Source organism: Lygodium microphyllum, chromosome 6 (assembly GCF_053477565.2).
Source record: "Lygodium microphyllum isolate KBCC chromosome 6, Lygodium_microphyllum_v1.1.10, whole genome shotgun sequence".
NCBI classification, from domain to species: Eukaryota; Viridiplantae; Streptophyta; class Polypodiopsida; order Schizaeales; family Lygodiaceae; genus Lygodium; species Lygodium microphyllum.
Genome location: NC_141140.1, coordinates 111,088,868 through 111,115,315, shown reverse-complemented (window position 1 = coordinate 111,115,315; position 26,448 = coordinate 111,088,868). Strand labels below are relative to the sequence as shown.

General features: G+C 38.2%; 1 pseudogene; it reads right to left on the bottom strand.

The window, feature by feature from the left end:
* Nucleotides 1-5,018: 5,018 nt before the first annotated feature.
* Nucleotides 5,019-5,747, bottom strand: LOC148034968 (putative pyridoxal 5'-phosphate synthase subunit PDX1 pseudogene; annotated as a pseudogene).
* Between the last annotated feature and the right edge of the window lie 20,701 nt (nucleotides 5,748-26,448).

The window sequence follows — 26,448 nt, the reverse complement described above, 5'->3', positions numbered from 1 at the left end:
CTTTTATCAAAGTTGGATGCCATGATTTTTTAATATCAAGGTTACTACATTTGTATCTTTAACTAGTTCTTCAACATTGGGGATAGTTGGGTCTTCAAGCTTTCATTTTGTTGATTATTGTGGACACATTCTCCATCTTCGATTATAAACCATAAAGGTCAATTTTAAATGTGGTGGAATGTTTACCTTTGGTTCTAAATGTAGTCTCCAATGTGTGGCAGGCTTCAAATGCAACTTTGGCCCCATCCACATGATGGAGAAGCTCATCTACAAGGCTAATTACAACGATTCCTAGCACTTGCTCATCTTTTTCCTTTTGCTCAAGAGTTTGTTGAGTTGTTTGAGCTTGACTTATAAACCTCGTGATAACTCCAAAAGAGTTTGATGCAACTAATTCTTGACTTTAAGTAGATGAAATAACATGCCACAACTTCTTCTTCATGAGTATCCTTTGCAATCTAAGTATGGAAGGTTGTACCATCAAACATGTTGGTCTTTAAATGCATGAGAGGCTTTGATAGAAGTAATAAGGGTTTAAAAAATTTAGAAAATGATTTCAAAAATACATTTGACAACAACTAGAGAGCATAAAAAAGTGGTTAAGATGAGAAATATGAAGCTTTGTAAGAAATTGGCTATTGCCAATTGACAATGTTTGAATATTTTTCTCACATTAGCTTGTAGAAGAAAAATTTCATTGAGACCTCTTAGATAAAGTAAATGGACTATATGAGCAACAAAAGAACTACTATATCTCATGTGATAAATCTTAGTGAGATGAGAAAGATTAGGTTGATTTACTACTTAGTGAAGAATGCACCACCAGATTGGGGAAAATTGCAATGTTGTTCACTATCTGCATCATTCATGTTGATTTTTGCATAGAGAAGGGGTGCCTTGATATGCTGGAACTCCTTGTAAAATATTAGATGAAATGGTTTAGTGAATCAAGAGATTCAAGTCCTCCAAGGTAGGTAGATACTTTGGTGGCCAAGAATAGGGAAGACAAGTTTGAAGGTTTAAATTAAGACAATGTGATTGTATTTGGCCTTTGTGTCAAAAAGAAAGATGCCTAAACTTCAATGTGGATCTTAATGCATGAATCTAGGATATAGATACTCTAATACCGTGTTGGAAAAATGGAGTTTCATTGCAGTTAATCACATGGAAATTGAATTATCTATGATGAAAAATAGTCAAACATAGTCACGATTGGCAATGCATGCAACTAGATACAAGATAAAATATGTAGCAAATGAGAATCATGTCAAAATAAGAGAAGATACAAAAGACATTGATATCTATCTCTCTAGCTAGGGGGAGCTAGAGTGATCCACTCTCAATTTTTCAGCTCACTGCAAATGAAGTTCTGCCTCTTATATAGGATGATGCTAGTAGGATAGCAAGTTGCAAGATGACATATTGATGATTGTTTTTGCTTTTACATAAGTTGTGATGTCACAAATAATCTCTTCTCTAAGGTTAGTTCGTGGAAGCTTATTAAAAGGGCCTTGTTTTTAACAAGGGAGTGGCACCATGCCCTCACAGGGGATATAAAAACCTCTCTCAAATGAGGGCGTAACACCAAACCCTCATTTAGGGGAGTTATAAACTCTCCTAAATGAGCGTAGCGCCACATGCTCATTTAGGGGAGTTCTAAATCCCTCCTAAATGAGGTTTTAGTGTCATGGCCTTATTTAGAGGACATAAAAAACTCCCTTGAATGAGGGTGTAGTGCCATGCCCTCATTCAAGGGACTTTTAGAGCTACTCCATATGAGTGCATGGTGCCATGCCCTCATATAGAGGGAATTAAAAACCCCCCTAAATGAGCACACGTTGCCATGCCCTTTTTCAAGGGACTTGTAAAACTCTCTCGAATGAGGGTGTGGCAACATATACTTATTTAAGGGAGTTTTAGAATTTCCTCAATAAGCACATGGCACCATACCCTCATATATGGGAGATTAAAACCTACCTTGAATGAGGGAGTGGTACCACACCCTCATTTAGGGGAGTTTTAAAACTCTTTTAAATAAGGATATTATACCATACTCTCACATAGAGGAGGTAAAAACTCCTTAGAATGAGGGCATGGCACCACAACCTTAAGGCATGGTGCCATGCCCTCATTTCGAAGAGTCCTTTACCTCCTTTGTGTGAGGTTATGGTGCTAGATCCTAAAAACTTTGAAACTATAAAACCCTAAAATACCCTCATTTGAGGGAGTTTTTTTATCCTCAATTATATGAGGATGTGGTGTCATGCCTTCATTTGGCAGTTCTAAAACTCCCCTTAATGAGAGGAAGAGGGTTTCACCTCTATGAGAGCAAGGCACCGTGCCCTCATGCAAGAGAGTTTATACTCCACAGATGAGAGCATTTTTCCACACCCTCATTCAGGGGAGCTAAGTGTAACGTACCTGCCTTTGATTACATGAGGAGTAACGTTTTAATAGTCGCCCACAGTTTACCTTCCAGCCAATCGCCATCTATACTCTAATATCGCCATCTGTACTCTGATTAGAATGATTAGATTTTGTCAGGCTGGTTAAACCTAGGTCTACCCCACAAGGGAAGCGTCCTACCGTTACCCATGGAGCACTGACATGAAGGTTCTTAATTGATCTAACAGTCACCTATCAACAATTAGCTCACATTCCTTTGATAGGCTTCTTGTCCAGGAGTGATTGCCATTACCCTTGGTTCATGGAGTACAACAATTTTTTCCAGTAGCAGACTAAGGATTTATGAAATCCCTTGCAATGCTCTAGCACAGCCGCCATACCTTTCCTCTAAGATAATTTACAGTTTGGGTTTTGAGACCAAACCCTAGGTAAGTCAACAAATCGGCCCTTCCTAGAGTTTCTTTCTAGCATTTGTTTTTGGGAAAACCTCTCGATTTTTATATGTTCCAATACTTAATTCAATCAGGATCTAATCTAGAAGATCACAAACAAGATTGATGTCTGCAAGCAGTTATGACTTCAATCAATCATGCAACTTTCAAGTGATTCTTAATTCTAGTAGTGATTGATACTTGAGTTTCACATAATGAAATCTTCCCCTTGGAATTTAACTAGGGGTATCTAGATTTTGGGGTCTCTAACTTCCTAGTTCTTGTAACCAAGTTTATTGGCCTTAAGTCAATATTTCTCAAGAGACTTATCTTATTTCTATTGAATTTGGATAGAACTTTTTTAGAAAAACTTGTGGTATCGTGGTTGGTAAAGGGTTGTTATCCGCGCCCGTGACTCCATTAGTGACTCCCATGCTCGCAACTCCAACTGTTGCTTCCATATTAGTAGGGTCATTTGCGATTTCCGCTTCTGAATTATTTTTCTTTGGGGCCATGATGGAATAGAGATGAGAGTAGAGGTATGATAGAATAGGATAGAGTTCTTTAGTGTCTTCTCTTCTTAGATGAGGATAGAAGAGGATGAGAGTCCTTCAGCGTATCACCTTCCTTGGGTTGAACGAAATGATGTCTCTTCGTCTCGTGGAATGGAGTCTCCTCCTTCTCGATCAGCGTCTCGTCCCCATCAATATTGCTCATGTCACTCTTTTTGGTCATCCCCAAGCCCTCAATTTATAGTTTTGCAAGGGGGGAGGTAGAAGAGAGGACACTTGTTTTTTTTTGTGTTTTTCGATGACATCATTGATGACAAAGAGATAACACCTTCTTTTAGCATTTTTTGATGACGTCATTGATGACGTCAGGGAGGGGCTCCATTTTTATAGCACGAAGATAAAAATTGACGAACATATGGGCGAGGATGTATTGCGCAATGCGTGGCCAAGGCGGCAACCAAGGCATATGCCTTGGCATACTTGGCAACGGGCTACGATGGCTTTGTTGGTACCGTTGGCTATGCGCGAGAAGCTCCCACTAGTAGGAAAATCTTCTTGGGAGGTCACCCATCCTGACAGTGTCATCACCCAAGTGTGCTTACCTGCCAAGTGACTATCCACTAGGCTAGTTTTTTTTTTGTTGTTATATACTACAAACACAGTTTTAATAAGCTAGTCTTGGGAGGGTCTCCCAAGTTTTTCTTCCATGAATTGGCATATAATACCCCATTAATTATCTTCATAATGAGAGTCAGTTTCATAATTAGAGCTAGTATTTTTATTTTTATTTTAAAAATAAATGTGCGATATGAATCAATTTTTCTTTGGAATGTATACACACATTAAAATATACTAAGTAATGGGGACATTACACTAAGATACTCCACCAAATGAGAGTGTAGTATCGTGTCCTCATTCAAGGAAGTTTCAGAACTCCCTCGAATGATAACATGGCACCACACCCTCATTCAGCCAAGTTTTTTATCTCCTTTGTATAAGGGTATGGTGCCTTTCCCTCATTCAAGCGAGTTTTGTATCTCCCCAATATGAGAGTATAGTACCACCTTCTCATTCGAAGGAGCTTTAAGAACTCCTCAGAGTGAGGGCATGGTGCTACAACCTTGTTAGGGGGAGTTTCTAAATCTCCCATGAATGAGGGTGTTGGATCACTCCCTCATTCAAGAGAGTTTTAAAACACCCTTTGGGTGTGGTACCATGCCTTTATTTGAGGAATTTTTAAAATCCCCCTACATGAGGACATGGTGCCACACCTTTATTTGGGAGAATTCATAAGGGCATGGCACCACATCCTAATTAAGGGAAGTTAGCAAACTTGCTTGAATGAGGGTGTGGTGCCATGCCCTCATCCAAGGGAGTTTTCTATCTCCCTTGTTTGTGGGCGTGGTATGTGGTGCCACACCCTCATTTAGGGGAGTTTTTTTATCTCCACCAAATGAGAGTATGATACTATTGTTGAGAGTCAAGCTCATGAACATTGGTTTGGTTTGTTTACCTTAGCTGAATAAGGTTGGGTCGCACTGACTCAACTATGGTTACATATAGGTTACCTTACTTTTGTATGATGAGTGTGTTGTACAAACTGTTGATAGAAGATAATGAATTGAATAGGGAGCATGGTTGCTACCCTTATGGCCTCTCTCTAGATTTTTTACATGGTATTAGAGCCTAATTGCATCATCATGGCTACATCAGCAGGAGTTGCCACCCCACCAGTAGCAAAGTTCACAACAGGCAGACGACCAAGCTATTTTGTTTGGCGAACAAGCTGATAAGGGGCAACAATTTCCTTAGCAAATGTGAAAACTTTCATTATCTAAGCCCTAAAGCTTCCGTATTTCTCCAAGTTTAGAATGGACGCGCCTCACAGCTTCTTCAACATTACTAGTGCCAGCCTCACCTTTTGTTCTGATCATGGCTTCACCCTTTGCTATTCTTCGCAAAGCCTCTCCCAAGTTTCAACATCCACAAACAAAAGGAATGCAAAAATTGTGCTTTTTTATGTGGTTAACATCATCTGCAGGTGTCAATATTTCACTTTCATCAATGTAATAAACAACAATAACCTCAAGTATCTGGTCTTCAACAAAATGTCCAATCCTTGCTTTTGCCATAATAGGGATAGCGACTACTTTCTTGATTTCCTTAATTAGGCCGGGGCCACTCATTCTCGCAACTCCACCTCAGCCCTTGTAACAGCTAGTCCATGCTCTAGCACCATGACAGTAGCGGCCCCAGCCTCCTCAGCAATGGATGCTCGCTCCGCATTCACCACATCCATGATGACATCTCCCTTGAGCATTTGAGCAAGTTCCCCAATAGCATGTTTTACTACACACGACCTGCAGATGGAGGACTTGATAAGGATAATCTTGTTCATGACCTCCAAGCAAAGCAAAGGTCAAATTGTGGGGAGTAGACACGGTAGGAGCAAGCCTGTATAGCAGGACACAAGCATGTTTTAAGAGGGCAACAAGAGCTTTGTCTTCTTCATCCTCTCTCCAATGATTCATTTGCTAGTTACCCTCTTATTTGGGCCCATATTCAGTATGAAGCAAAGCAAGAATAACATTGGAGTGGTGAATAGCATAGCATCTCTGGAAGGTGCTTTGTTATCGTGATCAAGAGTAGCCCCCTGTCTATCCATAAATAGGCACCCTGTTTATGGGCAGCAAACACAGGGATGATGCATAGGTAGTGTTCTCCTTCTTGCAAGTTGCAAAAAGAGAGGTAACAGCTTCTTTGCCAAGACTTGTAGTCACCACATCAGATTGGAATGCAAGTCTGTTGGAGGCATTGTAACTACGGTTGAATGGGAACAAAAGCACATGTATTGGCTGAGAATGCAATGATGGTTATTGTTGCAAATTTTCAGTAAAAATTGGTTGCAATACAAGTCCTTAAGTGCATTGACTATTGGCATTTTGGGGTAATTGACTCTCTACATCAAATCTTGTTTTGTATATCTAAATATGCCATAGAACTTAAATATTACTATTTTTTACCAAGAGACTAGTATTTTATCCAACTTTAGCCTTATCTTTAATATGTTTCTTTTTAAATTTTAGTCTTAGTCATAGTAAATGTTTTATAAAATTTCTTATAAGTTCCAACTCTCTAGTGATAGACTAACTTGATTCACAAGATGATATAAGTTGTTTTTATTCAAAGTAGGCCTTCAATACGATTCTCACTCTGATTTTTGAAGATTATAGTATGCCTTTAATGAACAGAATCTGCAAATTAGATTCAATGGAGATGGATGCTACATTGAAGAGTATGGTCAAGGATGAAAACTCATTGATAAAGGCAAAAGAAATGGCAGGATGTTTACATTGGATATAAAAATTCCAGCATTGAATGCTGCTATGTACTCACATGACAATGCTGCAATAAGGGACATTGAGATATGGCATAAAAGGATTGGTCATGTAAACGTTCAAAAGCTAAAGAATATGGAGTATAAGTAAGCTGTACTTGGACTCCCTAAGTTCAAGCATGTGGAATTGGGACATGTATATCAGTCATGTCAATTTGGGAAGAAATCAAGGCTTCCATTTATGAGGCATGTAAGCACTACTACTAGACCATTACAACTTGTACATTTTGATATATGGGGACCCTCACAGAATGCATCTATTAGGGAATCACATTACTATGTGTCATTCATAGATAACTATAGTAGGTACACATGGTTGTATGTGCTAAATTACAAGGGCGGTGTCATGGATACTTTTAAGGACTTCAAGAGACATGTGGAGAAAGAATTGACTTGTTACATCTCATGCTTAAGATATGATAGTGGTGGAGAATATGTCTCTTAAGTCTTTGATCACTTCTTGGCATCCCATGGTATAAAGAGGCAATTGACATGCAGATACACACCACAACAAAATGGGGTGGCAGAAAGGAAAAACAGGGTGATCATGGAATTGGCTAGAGCCATGTTAAATGAGAAGAGCCTACCAAATGCATATTGGGCAGAAGCTGTAATGGCTGCTATGTATGTCATGAATCGTACACCAATAGCAGGGATACATGATGTGACTCCTCATAAGAGGCTTTATGGGATAAAGCCTGACATTAGTCATCTTAATATCTTTGGATGTTTGGCATATTTACATTTTCCAAATGAGAAGAGGAAGAAGCTTGATCCAAAGGTCAATAGGGACGATTTTAAGAATCGTATGACAATGGTGGCAGCAGACTCTAATATCCCACATAAAAGGCCCGTCTTGCCACTCAGAAATATGATAACCCTTATTCCATTAGATCACTCAACCTTGGTGGTAATGCTACTCTAAATATGGATGTTCAAGATAAGGAATGATTCTGCCCATCTGATTGTCTTCACACCTAGTGCAAGTTTAAGCTAGATCCTGGAAGACTTGTAAAGGTATCAAGTCTGATGTCAGTTCCTATGCATAATAGGGCTTCAACTAAATAAAGTTTACTTTATTTTAAAATCTACCCCTTGCAAATATGCTAAAAGGGTTGTAGAACCATTCTTTGCTAAACGAATGATCTTATAAGGGTCATTCCATTTGGGTTCTAACTTTCTAGGAAATAACTCATGATGTGCATTATAACATAGGACCAACTAACCCTTCCCAAATTTACATCTTTTAGCATGAAGGTCATGAAGAACTTTCATCCTCTTCTTTCCCACCTCTTGATGTAACAAATCCTGCAATTGGATCTCATCAAGATGTGCTAGGGAGGTCAACCTTTCTTGCAATTCTTGCTCTTTACCCAAAGAATGGTTTAATGCAAACCTCACAATAGGTAACTCAATCTCCAAGGGAAAGACACACTCTTTTCCATATACCAAGCTAAATGGGGTGTGGCATGTTGCTCTTTTGAGCATCGTATTATAAGCCCAAATAGCCACATGAAGTTTCTTGTCCCAGTCATGGTTACCCTCAAATACAATTTTGGAGAAAATCCCTACAAGCTACTTGTTGGTACTCTCTACTTGTCCATTTGCTTGGGGACTATATAGGGTAGTTTTATTATGTTTAATTTTCAAAGTGTTAGTCAAGGCTTTTATGACCCTACTCAGAAAGTTTGTCCCATGGTCGAACACCAGTTCCTTAGGTGGGCCAAAATTGGAGACAATTTGTTCTATAATGAAACTAGTTGTTTCCTTAGCATTGTCCTTCATTGTAGCTTGGCACAATGATATACTACTTTCATGTAGTAGATAAAGGATGCACAAGTCCAATAGATTCAATGTCCCACTACTCAAAGGGAAAAGTTACAAGAATAGGATTAAGTGGCCACTTACGATTTTTCTAACGTCGTGTATTTGATAAACATCACAATGCTTAATGTATACAAAAGCATCTTGAAAAATTGTCAGCCACTAATAACCAGCACGTAAAGCTTTTTGGGGAGCAATGAGCCATCCAGCAAAATGGTGTCCACATGTTGAATTACGACATTCCTCTAGAATGAAGGGTACCTCCTCATGCAGCACACAACGATGATAAATCTCATCTAGACCTTTCCTATATACGATACATGCTATTATTGAAAAGCAAAGTGCTTGCTACTTAATCTTCCTCTTCTCAGATTTAGAAAGAGTTTTTGCTGCGTTGCCTATTGATAGATAATGTCTAATAGACACATACCATGATGGAATAGAGCCTGCATCAATTTTGCATAAATCCTCATACAGTCACTAATATCAGCCCACTCTTTCTTAGGCTCACCAAAAACTACTAGGCACTCTACAATACCATGTAGCTTTGGTGGCTTGCTCTTGATCTCAAGTCAAACTCTTGCAAAGAGATAAAACACTTGGTTATTCAATCAAGGGGTTGAAGCTCGTTCAATAATAAGTGTAATCCCTCTACCTTGATGAAGAACACCATCTTTTCATAAAGAATATCGTGTCTAAACTTCTTGTGGCAAATACCATAGCCAATCAAACCTTCTTCAAATAGCTGTAATGAAGCTTTGAAATTCATAACTTCCTACTTGCAAATGGTTTAGGATAATAAACCTATACCTCCAAAATTTAGGAAGGCAAAAACTAATACTACACCTTGTCAGAGCCATGAATATATAGAAAACCACATCCCTTTAAATATATCCCTAAACTCCTGCAAGAGTACCACATAATCTTCACGCTCATCGACATATAACACATGCCGAGTTTAATGGGGTTTAATGGGGTTTAATGGGGTGGGAATCACTGGGAGTCCCAAGATCCAACTCGATCACATCAATATCATGAATCTTGTCCTTTGCCTCTATTGGCTCATTTAAACATACTTGGTAAAACTCCTCAATAGTAGAACCCTCTTCAGAATCACTAGAACTTGAGGTTCCAACATTTGAAGTTCCCTTGAGTACCTCCCATTTTGTAGTGGGAGGTAATGCCCTTTCATCCAATGGGTGCTCACGGTGTACATCCAAAATTATTATGTTCAACCCATGTCCAAAAATCAGTTGTCTATCATGGCATTGTCTATCAAGATTCCATCGACATATACCCGCACCCTAGGGTAATGCTTCTCTACATGATCCCACCATTCACTACCCACTTGATAGACACCAAAAGATTCTATGACATAACCCGTTCGTAAGATTTTCTTGAACTCCTTTACGAACATTCGATGACAATTGAATCAATTGTAGTAGCTTCACATCCTGTTTAACTTCACAAAGTGTGTTTGCTAGGTCAAAGTCACATAAGTTTGCCACTACTGTCTTCTCTTTCCATACCATTCGCTCTTTTGGCTTCTTGATGATCTTATAGTACCCTCCTTTTCTTTTGATCTCCGCTTTCTTTTGACCACAAGCTCCTCTAAAGCACTGTCATTTTTAAGGGGCCCCACATGGGCATCCAACATCTTCTTATCATCTTTGCTAGATTTAGGGTTAACTTTGCTTGTATTAGGGTCATCTTTCTGAGTGTCTTTTAGTTTTTACCCCCTAATTACTACCCTAACATAGTTAGGAGATAGAATCTCAATGATTGGCAAAGTTTCGACTAGACTTACCCCACTGGGCATTTCCTTGAGTGTGGTTTTTTCCCTTTGCAAAATTTGCTTAGGGCCCTCTCCTTTAGTATTCTCATTATTCACACTATGGTTCACAAGCCCAAGTTGCTGACTACCTTGCTGGAGATAACTAACCCTACTTCAATAGGTGGTGGCTAAGTGACTAGACTTCCCTCATATATCCCATTTGACATTAGGATAATTATGAGGGGAATGCTACCCATCACACCACTTGCATTTGAATCATGATGGACCCCCTTCATTGGGCTTTCTAGTACGCATTAGATTTTGCTGACGCTTTAAGAAATTAACATCTACAACGACGATCTAGTGGTATTTCTCAATGATCATATCTGTATAATGTTTCATCATATCTATTACTTCCTCTACAATATTTGATGTAGAGGACTCATAACCAGCGGCTTCAGCAGCTACCCTCTCACTAGGTTGCATAACTTGCAAAGTTGTTGCTACCTATACTGACCTTTGGTTTACAAAAGGAGATCTTTGGCTAACTGTTAGCTTAACAACATTTGGAGGAGTTGGCAACAAAGGTACATTTTTCATCATGCTTCCTCTACCATTCGAGTTGGTCATAGGGATACTGATTGCACCTTGATCTCCACCAACCAATACCAAATTATTTCCAAGACTAAGACTTGAATTTAGATTTGCCCTCAATGCGTAGGCTGCTTGTAAGCAGGACTCTACTTCCTCTGCTTGAGTTATAACAATATTTATATTTGCTAGAGGGACACTACTCAACTACAGTTGGATATTGAAGTCCAATCCATGCAAGAAATATTGCAACTCGATAGTAGGTGGAATAGGGATAGAGGCTTGCAATTTGCAAAACACCTATTTCATCTTCTTGGCATATGCTTAGGCATTTTCATGGGACTCTTGATGTATCACATTTAGCATATGTAGCCAATATTGCCCACCTCTCACGGGCAAATTCTATTCGAAAGACTACAAAAAATAGATCGGTTGTGGTTATGGTACCCGCTTCTAAGCCGTGATACCACGTTGTCACCCTCCCTTTTAGGGTCATATTGAAGAACATCATTAAATGTCCCTCATCCTGAATTCAACAATTAAATATAAGTTTTTGGAACTCACTGATGTGAAGCCCTACATGCTCTTCTGTTAACCCATTAAATATGGATAAGGGGAATCCTAAAGCTGGTGAATTTGGCATACTTATAGGAATTGCAATAGATTGCACCATAAGGACAATCGGACTTACTATATGAGTTTGTAATGGTACAACTATAAATTCACTTAAAGTGGGCTCACTTATTGGGAGAAGGGGATAGAGAGGCCCGGCTAGTGCCTAGAGAGTCAGTGTCTTTTGGGTCCCGATAGGTAAGTTTAGGAGGCCTGCTAACTACAACCCTAGAGCTAACGTTGCCCATTTTTGGTCCTGATAGGTGATGCATTTTTTGGGAGCCGCTAATAAGTGGCAATTTGAATCCTAGTTAACTAGGGATTAGTTAGTCAGTTTATGCCAAAGAGCACCAAGATAGAGCCATTATTTCTCGATAAACACCATCAAGCTTAGTTCCAAAAGCAAGAAAGAGCTGAAAGGGCTAGACGGTGGGCAGAAATTGTTAGGAGATATTCTCCTCAACTTAGTAGCATGATGTCTTACAAGGGAGAGATTTTACTGACCCTAATGCCACAAACAGTTCATTAGGAGGAGAAGAAAGCTGTAGTCTCAAAGAACACACCCTCTCAGCCTCGCGGCTAGGAGCATCTAAGGGACACACTGCCCTAACTTCTATCGTAAATTTTGTGTTTGTTTTGGATTGTAATCTAACGGTTAAGCCTTGCCGACACTCCTTAGAGGGAGTCCCTACACATATCGGTGTAAAAGACCACATAACCACAGATAGAGGAGGCACCCCTCGGTTGAATGCCACGGCCCCACTGTGGCTCTCCTACACCTCGAGGATTGGCCCCTCGATGCGCGGCTAACACAAATAGCATGTACATCACAAAATCCACTCTTGTTTTCCAACATTCTAGTAGATATAGATATTTTCCTCACTAAATAGTCCCTAAGGAAACCAATCGTCTAAACTTATAGCTTAGGATATCTCACATACTCATGTAGGTCATATGCATGAATACAATTGCAATGCATCTAGTAATGATACCATGAGTTGTGTGCAATGCAATTGTGTATGAACCATAGTGCTCAATCATTTTATCGTTTGGAAATCAACATTGTGAGGTGCAAATATATTTCTTTCAATGATTTTAATCTATAAGTAATGCTCTGTTGCTGTGGGTCAGCATGGAGCATTCTCGTGTTGCTAGATCCTCTGAAACTTAAATCATAAACATTCTATATGCCATGCATTAGCAAAAGATCAAAATTTAGAATCTTATCAGCAATTAGTCACCCTCAAAAATCCCTCCTTCTCCCTACCACTTAGGTTATGCATATGTTGATAGGTGTAGCAAGCGTTTTTTATGTGTCTTTCTTTATAAAAGTGATAAAGACTCCACTTTAACACAAATATAAGGCTGAACTGAGGCTCATCCCTCATGCTCCAGCCATGTCACACATCCACACACTTCAATCTTATTTTTTCTTATTTTTTGAATGCAAAAAACTTATTTTTTTCCCTTTTTTTTCATTTTTTCCAAGTTTTCCCATTTTTCTTATTTTATTTATGCATAAAATATGAAATTTTCTTATTTTTTGGTTTGGGTTGATCATGTGTATCGAGAATTAATTTATATTATTTTTTATTCCACATGTACCCCATAAACACCACAAAAACCCCAAAATTGACCATTTTTCTTAAAATCGCATAGTCACGGGTTTTGCGTGTTTATGTATAAATTATTATGTGACAGATCTTTCTTATTTTCTTTAGTATCTTTGATAGATTACAGGATTAACAACCAAAGACAACCATTTCCAAACAATTTCAGCCAAAATCTATCATAAAACAAGTAGGATGATTGCTTACGCATAAAAACGTTTTTGACTCCTATTTCAAGGTTGGAGGCCACTGACGCTCTTTCTTGGCCGTTGATGCTCTTCCACAACTGATCTACGATCCTTTATGCTCCAGCACCATCACTCCATCATCATCTTTCATCAAACATCACCCCCTTCTCCCATACAATCAAGCATATGAACGGGCAATAAGAGGAGAGAGGAGAGAGGAGAGAGAAAGACTAAGAAATTAGAATTTCATTTCCTTGATCATATTTCACATGCTTACAGTCAAAATCTTGCTCTTGGCATGTAGATCAGGCTTCATCCCTCTCTCTCTCTTGATTGGGGTGTATTGAAGAGGCACAAATCCATCCAAAAATGGGGCGCAAAATAAAAAATGTCCGCTCCTCCTATCGGGCAAGAATTTGCATGTTTTTTTTCATTTCCATTTCATTTCATATCATTTATTAAATGTCCACTTGAAAAAGCCACTTTCACATTGCTCAGCGAGGGTTTTTGGCCTATTTGGAGGGGCAAACAGACTTGAAATTGCGATCCAATTGGATAGCTGGCTCAGTGATGTCGAATTCTATAAACCTTGACCTCGTCGCACACTTTTTCGCTCTCCAAAATCACATAGCTGCTTTTTAGAGCGCTAAACTTTATGGGGATTAAATGGGGGGTCAAACGACCTCCGATCGACGAACAAAGACCTGTGTTGGATTCCTGGCATCGAAATCCACTTAGAAAAACTCTAGCTTGACCATTCGTCACTGTTCAATTTTGCATGAAAATTTGGTCATTGACACCTCTTGGCCACTTTGCCGCTCCAAGAATGGGCTCAAATGCTTCAAAAATGGGTCCCAAAATCCAACTCTCATCACCTAAACAACCCCACAACCTCGCGGCCAAGAGCATATAGACACTATGAACTTATTTAACAAAAAAACATGTTTATAGATGCAATCTCTAGATTGTAGTCCAACGTGATGCCCTTTCTCGACTCCAAGCAATTGGAGTACCCAAACATAACGATAACTAGCACCTCATAGCACAAAAAAGGGAGCACCTTCCATCTTATCGCTATGATCCCACTACAACTCTCCTACACCCTGGGGATTAGCCCTAGGATGCGTTGTTTCAACATATAGAACATACGTAACATAGTTCTCTCTTTTAATAAAACATTCCATGAGATAATATGATATCACCTTACCACATCAGCCCCCAAAGGAAATGATCACACTAGACTTACGGCTTAGGGGCCTCACACTCAATGTGGATTAAATGTTTAAAATCAAGTGCTATGCATCTAGGAGACAATTCACTTGATACCACATATGAAAATGCAGATGCAAAGTGAATGACTTTGTGCTCCAAAGAGGAGGAGGAGAAAAAGCTAATCAAGAGTAAGAAGGATAAGGATAAGAAAACAATAGAAAGCATCAAGAAAAATGAGGTAAGAAATCCAACTCTAAAGAGGAGGAGGAGGAGGAGAGAAAGCTAACCAAGAGTAAGAAGAAGGATAAGGGCAAGAAAACATTGGAAAGCACCAAGGAAAATGAGGTAAGAAATCTCTGGTGCACACAATGCAACAATCTTGGGCATGTTTAGGTTGAATGCAACCTAAATTAAAGATGGTGTAGTATTTGCAATATGGCTACTCATAACATTGAGTATTGATAGTATAATGGTAGGTACTAGATGGCCCATCTCGGAGGATGGCAAGGTACCAAAGTAACCCTACCCAACATGGAGTCACTTAAATCCCAAATTGGCTATAGACCCAAATTCTACGAAGTTCAAATCGTACCAAGAATTTGTGTGACGAGTAGCAAACCCAAAACATGTGAAAAACAAGCAAGCTATAAGAGAGGACTCATAATCCAATGGAGTGAAGAATCCAAGTAGTCACATTGGGATTCACAAAGGGAATCAACCCGAAGTTTATTCTTGCAAGTAGAAGAGCCAATTACTAGATGATAATCCTAGTAAAGATCACAAGATGAATCACTCCGATTAGAGATAGAGTAAAGCCTCATATGCTAATCTCAGTGAAAGTAGAAGCCAATAGTCTAGTGCCGAGTCAGCAGAGCAGAAGAGAAAATGCCAAGCATTTCCATTGTTCTAGAATCATCCAAAGGATCAACTGAATGGGGACCCGTGAATATTAGAATGCCACTAGGTGACCTCTTGAATCTTGTCCTAGCATTCAAGGATCACCTCTTGAAAGATGATTCAGCTCCTAAAGTGCCCTACATTACTAGAATGAGAAGTAATGGCAATGACAACCCATGGTCTAAAGACAACAGTTCATAAAATCTAGCAAGAGCTAGTGCCAGTAGGCCCCTTGTTTGATTGGACCATTTTGGTTATTCCTATTCAATGCAAGGACCAGATTATCAAGAATATCATGCTCGGAAGTGGTTTTGGTGTCAATATCATCACATTAGCTACTTTTCAAGAATTGGGATTGATGGATTGGAAACCTACTCCCTTCTTGGTAAGAATGGCCAATAAGCAACATGTAAGACCTCTTGGTATCATCTACTTTGTACTTTTGGAATATGCCACAATTCAATTTTGGTTTTGTTAGTTGTGTTGAATATGGACATGCTAGCAAATATTACCACCGACTACTGGGAAGAACTTGGCTATGCCAAGTAAGAGTCTGCCATAAACTTACAATTTGCAAGAATCAATATAAAGTAAATGTGTTCTTCACCAACACTGCCCCACCTGCCTCACATTGCACAAATTGGTTGTCACCAAAATAGTCAATAGGGTAGAAGGCTTAAAGAAGAGGAATTCTTGAAGGCTAATGCCAATTTATAGCCCTGGGCTCTCATTAATGTATTATAGATTAGTGAACAATGCATGCAACCACAAAGTTTTCATTGCAAAGTCTCAGAGAAGTAGGAAAAGAATAATGGTCCAAAACACACAATATCTAGCACCACCAAAAGATGCATTATGGGCTAATCCCCGTACATCTGAATGTATCAACTGCAAAGGTTTAGAACTATTTCTAACATGTCTCATATAAATAGAAACCTCGCTTGCTTCCCAAATTGACAAGTAGAACAAACATGTTCTAGATCTGTATACTTGAACTTTGGCAAGCCAAGTACAACCTTCTTTTGCTACATATTTTTCAACCTTTGAATATTTACATGACCAATGCATTTCTGCTAGATTTACACATCTCTAGCTGCTTCATTATCATGAGCAAACATGAGTACTTTTAACTTAGGTATAGATGCATCCAAAGTGAACATTCTACCATCTCTTTTGTCTTTAGCAATCAATTTGCAATCATTTCCATACTCTTCAATAAAACATCCTTCTCTATTGAATTTAACTTGCAGATTCTACTCTACCATTTGACCAATAGATAATAGATACTTAGTGATTGATGGTGCATGTAACACATCATACATACTCTTCTTTTTGCCATCATACATGACTAATAGAACCACATGTGTATGTTGAACATCATGCTATGTGTCACCACCAGTGCTTGCATACATAGTCATGAGAGCTTGCTATCAACTCATCAAACCACTCACCATGCGGAGTCATATTATTGGATGCTCTTGAGTCTATATACCACTTTTCATCCTTGCCTTGCTTAGGCATATCCTTGTAAAGATGCTAAAGATGCTACATAGCAAAAATCCTATCTACTTGATTATCATGAGTGCCTTTGGAAGATCCATAGTTGCCATATTATCCATCTTTTCCTTTCATATCCACTTGCTTTTTATAACAATACTTTGCCATGTGTCCATATCTACCACAATAATGATAGTCTTTATCCCTGTTAGACTGATCATGCAACTGCCAACAAGCACACCTCTCTATAGGTAATCTTCCCCTACCTCTAAAGGGTCTAGACCCTCATTGGCCTTAGGCATTCTGCCATACATTCTATTGATGTTGTCCAAAGGAATTTTGAGAGTTACCACAACCTTGAGAAGCTTCATAAGCTCTGCCATCTCTAGCTCATTGATTGGAGTAAAATACAATATCTCTACTTTGAGAGGTACTAGAACCTATGTTCAAGCCAAGCTTGACTTCCTCATGTAGCAATAAGGCAAATAATTCATCCTAGTCATGGGCATTTGTTCTCACAGCAATAACGTGCCAAATGCTTTGTATTCCTTTCCTAAGAAATTCAAGATGATTGCAAAATTAAGTCATTATCTTCAATCTTAGAACCAATAGATGCAAGCTAATCTGCGATGGTTTTAATCTCTATAGTGTATGCCTTAATACTCCTATCATTCTGTGTCATTTATTAAACTCTTGTTTGAGCTGAATCTTCCATGCATGAGTAACATTACCATAGTTCTTCATCATAAGAATATCCAATGCATCTTTTGGAGTTCGACAACTAGTAATTCGTATGGCCATGGCATCCAAAATGCATAATGGGAACCAATGTAGAACATTACTAGCTCTTTTTGACCACTGCTTGTGCACTCTCACCTATCCATAGTCAACTTTCATTCAAAAAGTTTCAGTTTAGCCTCATCACCTATACATAGATCACAATAACCTTTGCCAATCAAAAAATTTTTTGCATCCTAAAATTCTGGAGAGCAAAATTTTTCAAGCTTCTCTCCCACAATTTGAGTGATATTGTCACCACCTATAGCATTTGCCATATTTGCAATTGAAGATATTCAATGCAGTATTGTAATAAATGCCAAACTCCTTATAGTCCAATGTATTTTCAATTCTTAAAGTGCTTTCATAACATTCAAGCAACTCAAATATATGTATATGTATCCTACATACCATTCAGTCTAGCTCAACTAACATGCAATATATATCAATTCATGAATGAGGATCCAATGAACTTTCAATCAAGTAGCATAGACATACCATAGCTTAGTCCATTTTAGTCCTAAAGTAAATGACTATAAAATCTTCGCAACAACCAATAATTTTTCAATTCAAAAGCATGTCAGACATCTCCAACCATTTGTCACAATACTTGTGTGTAGCATTCCAAGTAGGTTTCATTTACTACATACAGTTCATGTAGGTATCTCCCAATAGCTTATGACAGACAATAGTCTGTAAACAACTAGTAGTCAATTCTCTATGCAGACTGAGGTATTCTCAACCCAAAATAGCCTCTAAACATAGTAGGCATGTGACATGACCTCAAGGAGTCGATAGATAGTCATATAAGCATCAATACTTATACCATCTTCAAGTAGTAGTGAGAGAACGACTTCAAATAGGCTATAATTAGCCAGCCAACTATGTAGCCAACAATAAACTAGTCCAAAAAATTGAGCATTCAATACTCATAACCATTCATAAATCATCCCATTACAATGTGGTAACATCCAAATATTTGTAGGTACCAAGTAAGCTTCAATGAGCTTCAGGATGTCAAGTCCAAGCTATCACAGATTCACGACAACACCCTACCTGTAAAATACATCAAATGTCTGAGCTTCAAACATTCCAAGAATGCCCAAGTACTCACTTTCCAATGCTAGTAGACAAGCAATGTCTTTGCTTGGATAGCCAAGATGTGTTAGATGCCACAAGCATCAAGTGATGTACTATTTATCATTGCAAAGATGAAGAAAGAAATAGACACCATGGACAATAGATCGTGTTGTTTCCAAATTTGAAAATAGAGCTTGAGTGGCCTCATATGCTACCCACCAATGGTTATAGGGCATCACTCCTCAATGTAGACATAGTAACTATCAAAATAGTCTAATGACAATGCTAATTGTCAAGGACTTGATAGATGATATTCAGCCCTCAGTCCATGTTGTTTTAACAACATGGACTGAGGGCCATCATGCTATTGAAAAATGTAGATCTGTTGGTGCCATCATGCTATTGAAAAATGTAGATCTGTTGGTGATGTTAATGAGGCCAATGCTCATTGACAAGAGCTCCACATGCCTAAGAACCACTCTCTCCAAGCCTCAATAATATTTGATTACTGATACATACCTTGAACTTGAGCTATGGTTGCCAGCATTCAAAGACAAGTCTCTCACTCTACAGACCACTCACAAGTTTTTACATTTTAGCTCCCACAATGCCTTGCACTCCATGTCTGATACCATGTCCAAAGAGAGGAGAAGAGACAGACAAAGGCATGGAGTTGTAATAGAGAGTAGTGTACTCTCATTGTTTTATTATTCAGCCATCATTCTCAACTAACTAACTCAACTAAGGTCTAAGTCACACATAAATAAGGACTAGCTCACTAACTGAACGTACCACTAACTACGGTTTAGTTTGACTAACTTGATTATTATAAAACACATGGATGGTGATAGCTAGGATGATATTTAGATAAGGTCAATCATGTTGGTGATATAAATGAGCTTGAATCTCAATAAATGCCAACCCTCCTCACCCCTTATTGCCTCCCATCCTGCCTCTCCGGCCCTTATCGCCCCACCTATGCCCTCAGACATGTTGGTGATACTAATGAGCTTGAATCTCAATAAATGCCAACCCTCCTCACCCCTTATTGCCTCCCATCCTGCCTCTCCGGCCCTTATCGCCCCACCTATGCCCTCAGACGTGATCTAGCAGGAAGATCTGCTCGACACAAAGGATGAAGGCAATATCAATCAGTAATTTTGTGGGTCCAAGTCCACCATGTGTGTCAATGTTAAAGGAAGTGGTAGTTAATGGCCTTTAAAGCTAGGTACCACCATTGGTGCATTATGATCCGCGATAGGTACAAGAGGAGTGAAGACCATCTAGCACAACACATGGGTGAAGAAAATGTTGCAGTAGGCAATGGGCTATATAAGGAAGGGAGCAAGGAGATCAAGGGTCATGCAGTCCAGGAAGTATCCAAGGGAAATTAGGATTCTAAGGAAAAGGAATCCCATGCTGGACTGTTAGACCTTTGCTGTGTCTCTTTGGTCTAGCATCATGAGTGCTATCTACTAGTAGAGCTAACTCTTGTACTTTCCTCAATCACAACATCTGGTAGTAGTACTACCATTGTCTTGTATTCATCAGTTGTCTTGAATTCATGAAGGTTCTTTGATCCCTCAATAGTTGTTCCTAAGTACTGTGTCGTTATCACTTTTTGTCTCTACTAGGATAGTTGTATTTCTCTTTTCATATAGCAATATACATTTGGGCTTACTCTATTAAGTACACTTTGGTATCTGATTTCATTTTTGTGACTATGTTGAGCTCTAAACCCCAAACACTGACTATAGAGTAGGATATTAGTGTACACATGTGTTAGTTGCTCTAAGTATGACCTCACTCCATTCTATGGCGATAGTGCTTGGACCCGATTATACTAGCTGAGAGGTTATGGATCAAGCCTCTTGAATGAATAAGAATTTATCCACTAATGTCCCATTATTGAGCTCACAGAGTATAAAATGTTGGTTTCGTTGGCTAGGACCTAGGGCACATCAATCACGAAGTTACTTGCATGACTTTTGTTGTGGAATAACAGGCTGTAAGAGGGCCAACTCTGAAATGCACAAGTAGTTAGTTTTTGTTGTGTGGTTAATATTAAAATTGGTTCATTTTCCATTGAATGAAATGTTATTGTTGGTTATGATTTGTTTTGTAGATATGGGTAGATTACACATTTTTTGAAACCCCATTATCTATTATAATTTTTAAAAAACAAGGAGAGAAAAAAGAAAGAGACAATGAACATTCTTGCAAGCGAGTAAGGAAGGAAAGGCTTATTACTAAAGTAAATTTTTTATTTACATTGTTCTCAAGGCATGTGTCTGTGCAAAGAAAGAGGGATGGACTGGAGTGGAGAAGGAAGAAACAGAGATGTATGTGTGCAAATGAGATGCCTAGGCACGTACATGGATTGAGGTGAAGGATTAGAAGAGAGAGAAATCTTGGTATCAAGATGAGGACTTAGAGATGAGAGAGAAGAGTACAAAAGAGAGAGAATGAGTGATGAGGAGAGAGAAAGACTAGAAAGATAAGAAAGAGGTGAGAGAAACCATGAAAGTAGTGAGAAAGAATGTAAAATGAAGAGATTGTAATATGTATTAATGAATTGGTGAAAAGTTATAGTCTAAACACCTTATATACCTATGCCAATCTATCATGGCATTATTTAATAAACCACATCAAAATATATATCTTCCCAAATTCTTATATTTCATTCCTACCCTGAGGTTTTTTCCCATAAAAACAAAATTGGAAAGTTATTACAATGGCTAAAAGCATGGACATAACAAAGTATTACTATGTTTTACATCAGTACAAATGATAAGAAATGGACGAGGAAAATAAAACCTTTGACTGAGATGAAGACAAAAATGGAATTCTCTGCAATGTACAGCATCCAGATGTCTTCAAAGAGAGAGTTTGAGCCTTTAAATCTTCAAGAAAAGGTACTTACAATCAGTAGACAATTTACTATAATAACAAACCTTGCTAAACAAAAACAACCATAACTCCTCAAAGAGTAGTGCAAATAGAGTGTGTCACACATCAATAAAAATTCTCAAAGAACCCTATGTAAGTGGCATTCACTAAAAATAGGACAAAATAAAATATGTTCTAAAATAGATTATTGTCTAGGTCTTGTCTACAACACATTTGGCCCACAATAGGAGCTATGCTTCAGCCACACTAAGAGCTTGAAGATAGGGAAACTCATCTAGAATAGAATCAAGTCTCCAAGAAGCTTCTCCAAGTGGTAATCCTCTCCATTAATCAAGCACTCAATGATGGACTTAGAGTGAAGCTTCTTCTCACATTGTCCTATGATCTCCTCAAGGAGATAGTATATGGGAGCTTCTTCATCAATGGGGGGCAGCTTATCTATTATATCAACTTGGGTGCCATAAAATGGTTTGAGATAACCGACATGAAACACATTGTAAAGCTTAGTAGAAGAGGGTAGTTTTAGTATGTATGCCAAGTCTCCTATGCACTTTAAAATTGTGTATAGTCCATAAAACCTGTGAGCAAGCTTATTGTTGTTGAGAAATATGCAATCACACTCCTATGATAGCCTTTTTGTGTGGAGCAATAAGGCAAGGAACATGGAATAGTATAGAAGACTCACTTTTTACTTCATTTTCTTACTCCATTTGGCTCAACCTTGCTATATTGCCACTCTTATCTTGTGCTACACTGAGGTTCCAGTAAGATTTCCACATTAAATCAACAAGGGAAGATTCAACATCAATCATTAAAGCATAGTGTCTTTTGACACTACTTCCACTTGTGTCTCTTGACACAATTGGTTTCAACTCTTGTGTTGATTTGTTTTTAGATATTTGCTATTGCTTAAACCTCTAGAATGGGCAAGGATTCACCCTCTTGTGACTTCAAAGGAGTACACATGGCAAGCAAGGATCAAATTGATCCTTATAGAGAAATGTCTATGGTCAAGAACTAGTGGCCAAGAGAAGAAGCCTAGAGATGCTGCTCTTGCAATAGTATGCACTTCAAAAGAAGAACATGTGCTCTATGTTAACAAGTACAAAGGGAAGAAAGACATTGTTTGTGACTTTTGTAAAAGAACTAGGCATATTGAAAATTTTTGTCATGCCAGGAAGAGATCACAGAAGGCCTACCTTGCAATTATCAAAGGAGAAGAAGACATGAAAAAGAAGAAGAATTTGGATATTCAATTTTTTCTAAGGGGGAATACAAGTTTTATGATCCATATTCCAAGAAGGTACCGGTCAATAGAATTGCTATTCTAGGGAGTGACCCTCGTCATAACTACTATAGAGGCGGATATGTAGACCTTCCTACTAAATATCTAAATATGGATGTACATGCCACAACTCTAGCCAATAAGATCTGTTGAATTACCTAAAACACCCATGAATAAGTCAAAAGATAGTGAGATTTATGTGTCTAGGTCGATGAGCACAAAATGCACATCCCTAAGAGAGAGATTGGGCTAGTGAATCAAGATGTGCTAATTCTTATTCAATCTAAGCACTCTAAAGTACACACACTACAAATGTTTGCATGCAAAGTATGGCTTGTTCTCTCTTTTTCTCTCTTTTGAAAATTGTGATAAGAGCACAATGGCTCACAATTGATTTATACCTCATGCAAGTGCTCAATCATTTTAAAAAGAGAGGCCATTACTCTAGGCTACACCACCTTTTCTTCCACAAATGCTACTTCCAAATCTTCATCCAAAGCAATTTTTTTATCTACATCTCTTGAGAGACCGTGCCTCCACTTGTTGTTGTATTTCCCTATTGAAGAACCTTGTCTTGATACTCCCAAAATGAACATCAATTTTAGAGGTAGATGGACTACCGCCATCTCTAACATTGAATCCAACCTCTTTAAGAGATAAAATTTCAACTTGAGACACATTTGTTCCTCTAGAAATAGGCCAAACTAATCACAACATGGGAACATGTTCTACTTGCTTGTCAATATCCCAAGTCTACTCAATGTCTTGGCTGCAAAACCAAATCCATGGATCAATTTGTTCTAGAACCTTCTTTCAGACCAAAAGAAATGTGCAACCAATCTTGGAGATTTGCTATGATCAAATTTGTGTATTTCTTCTTGTTCACCATCTCAAAACATTTCCTTTTGGAATACATAGGCATTCTACATAATGCCCATAATCTTTTGTACACATCGTCTTTGGGAATCAATGCAAGTTGGTCATTGTCACGGCTTCTAAGCCAATGGTGGTAGTTACATATCAAGGGGGTTTAAATCTTACTCCATAACATAGCTTAGATTATGAGTATTATAAACACTTGTTCTCTTTCTTTTCCTTTGCATCGTTTCCATGTTTCCCAACTATCCATAAAAAAGACTACTTGCAATTGCACCTTGCAATACCCATGCAACACATGCAGGGAAAGGAATGTTTCGTGCAAGCACCCTATTTAACAAGGTGTCCATGTCTAGACCATTTTTATTATATCTTGCTTTCATGAATGCCAATTAGAACATTGAATGTACTATCAAACAAGTTAGTATTAGGAATTTGAGCATAGCCCTAGGGGGTTAGTTGTACCTGCAATTGTGGCAAGAATCATATAAGTCATTCAAATAGCAGTATATCATACATGGAAATGCAAGAGAAAAACACACATACACATGATTGATGGTCAATTTTGTTCTCCCACCACTGCAACCATTGCTCCAAAGCTTTGACGTTATCATTTGGTAGTTTATGCAAATACCATCACTTCTTATATGTAATGAAATTTTCTTTGCTATCTCATGTGTTTGAAATACTCGCCATTTTTTGCACCATGTAAGTTATTGACTTTTAAGGCGGGATTAGGTTTTGGTGGAATGTTTCTATAGACATTGTTTCCCAAAATGAAAGACTAATGAGGAGTCTCTCCCCTCTAGCATATTATCAAGGCCCATGTAAACATTGTCCTAGTTGTAATCCAATTTACCCTAGCTTTGTTTGTTAATTATGAAGCCAATAAAGTCTACTGGAACGTGATCACAGTCTCTCATAAAATTATTTAAGCATTCCCAAAAAAGGATCTAAGTGTATATGTCTTCCTCCTTTGCATCACATATGGAAATCATCATAAGGCCCTTCAAACTAAGGAGACATAAATTTTAAGTTATTAAAAATGGGACATGCAATTTCATTCCTAGACATTATATGAAGAAGGACATTGTAGCCCATTCTTCAACTCTATGGGTAAAGTCAAAGTGCACCCAAGCCTTTCAAAGGTCTCTTCCTCCCTAATGACACACTCAATTTACTAAATCAACTCATGAACCAAGACCCTTGGTAGAAATTTTAAAGACGAAATACTTATCTACGGGCATACCTTGTCCATGGAAATGACTCCCATTCTTTTTTAAATCCATAATATGACACCTCCATAAAATTGTTAGGCTTCAATTAATAGCTTCATGTTGTTTGGTAAGAAAATATGATATCAATTGCCTCACCCCCACAATCATTTGAATCTTCCTCCACCTAATGTGGCGATTAACATGAAGCATAGACTTCACAAGACTTCTAACTTTCTCTATAGCTTCCATTGAAGTACCTAGTTGTACATTGTGATAGAGTAGCCATATGCAACATCACACAATCCACGGAAAGAAAATATAGTATCCCTTACAAGAACAAGTCTTGAGGCAACGCAACACATATTTACAAAAGTGACATGTAATGCTACTTGTTGTTGAATAATCTTTGCCAATGATCCCATTCAAATACCGATGAAAATACATATCCTTGTTGTTATTATTAATAATGTAATAGGGATATGTGATTGGGTGGTATTGATGGAAGTCTAAACAATGAGTAATATGAGATATGAATTCAGGAAGAAACTACTCATATGTGGACTACTAACCAAAGGTGTCCATTGTAACATTGTTGCATCAAGAGCCAAATATTGGTGGTAGAGTAAAGGAAATGTCGAAATTATACTCACATGGAAGTTGATCTCCTTTTTGGACATTGTGATAGCTTCTTGCTAGCATTTCCAATAATAAGAGTCTATGCCCATAATTGAGTAGGGTTACCTAGGGGTACTAAGTATTCAATTGTAGAAATAGCCTATTCTAAGATTCCTAAAGTTGTCACGATGTCCTAGAAGTACATTGCCATAATTGATCATGGTTTATTTAGACACAATAGAGGTAAGCTTCTCTATGAAAGCCTTTCCAAGAGCATAGAGAGGAACTCAAAATTGATTCCATCCCTAGCTCATTCAAATCGTGTCACACAATCTCCCCAAAAAATACTTCTTCCATAAGACTCTTGGTGATTTTGATTGCATAAGTTATAGGATTGGGATGGATAAGAACAACAATCCTAGTGAAACATGTGTGTAGTGACTCCAAGGTCTTCCTTTTGGATGGATGAGAATAACAATCCATCTTGAGTGACATTAGGCTTATAATGCCACCTTTGGTTTAATGCTGTAGTTTTTAGGGTATATTTGTAGTAAATTCTACCTGCCCAAACTCTCTATCCCTTTCCTACCCAATATCCCATCAAGCTTGTTCTAATCTTAGGATCATAGTTCTAGGAAAATTTGTAATACATGGAAAAATGAATTGGGCCATTGGTTGCCTAAATATAGTCTCGAAGTCCACACCTAATCACCAACTCCCTAGTTCTAGGATACCTT